The following is a 910-nucleotide window of genomic DNA, read 5'->3' on the forward strand; positions in this document are numbered from 1 at the left end:
TGGGGGTCACTGTGACTTGGAACCCACTTGATGGCAATGAGTTTGGGTTAGTTTTGTTTGAGCACAGAGTACAAAACTAGATATATATAAAAATGAGTGTTGTTGTTGTTATGTGCCGTCGAGTCGGACCCGACTCATAGCGACCCCTTCTTGGGTTTCCAAGGCAGTATCACCACGGAAATAGATTGCCCCATCTTCCTTCCGGGGAGTGGCTGGTGGGTTTGAACAGCCAGCCTTCTGGTTAGCAGTCAAGTGCCTTAGCCACTATGCTACCAGAGCTCCCATAAAAATGGGTAGATCTTAAAAATAGCACTGAATGGAAAAGAATCACAGTAGAACTTGTTGCACAGTATCATAAAAGTATCATTTATGTAATAAAGACGTATAAAACAGTACTGCCTTCCTTCCAAAGGCATACGCACAACTCAAGGTTTATAAAACCATTTGATTTGGGCCTGTAGAGCAATAGGGGTCAGGGGCTGGAGAAAAAATAAGAATAAAGTAAAGTAAGACTCTTCCATAGAATAACGATGATGTTGTACTGTGACCTGAGGAATAAATTAATTTTCTGAGCCTGAGGTCCGAATAAGAGACAGAAAGGAAAGGAGGCAGGGAGGAAAGAATTCTCCCATACAAATTGGAACTGGAAAGCTATCTATCTTAGTGAAGCAGGACTACCATCCCTGCATAAATCCACTGCCCCTCAACTTGCAGCTTCAGAGCCAAAGGCAAATAGAACTGGTTTTGTAAAATGAGGGGGTTAAATTGTCCAAGATCGAATGAAGGTATCTTTACAGTTCTATCCTGGCTACCTTTCAAGAAAAGCTTGCCCATTAACTATATATCAACAAATCATGGACAAAGAGTATTTCACCCTTTTAGATAGACCCACTAGAAATAACATTGTTGT

This window comes from Orycteropus afer, unplaced genomic scaffold (genome assembly GCF_000298275.1).
Source record: "Orycteropus afer afer isolate SDZICR_OR568_19922 unplaced genomic scaffold, OryAfe1.0 scaffold00237, whole genome shotgun sequence".
Taxonomy (NCBI): Eukaryota; Metazoa; Chordata; class Mammalia; order Tubulidentata; family Orycteropodidae; genus Orycteropus; species Orycteropus afer.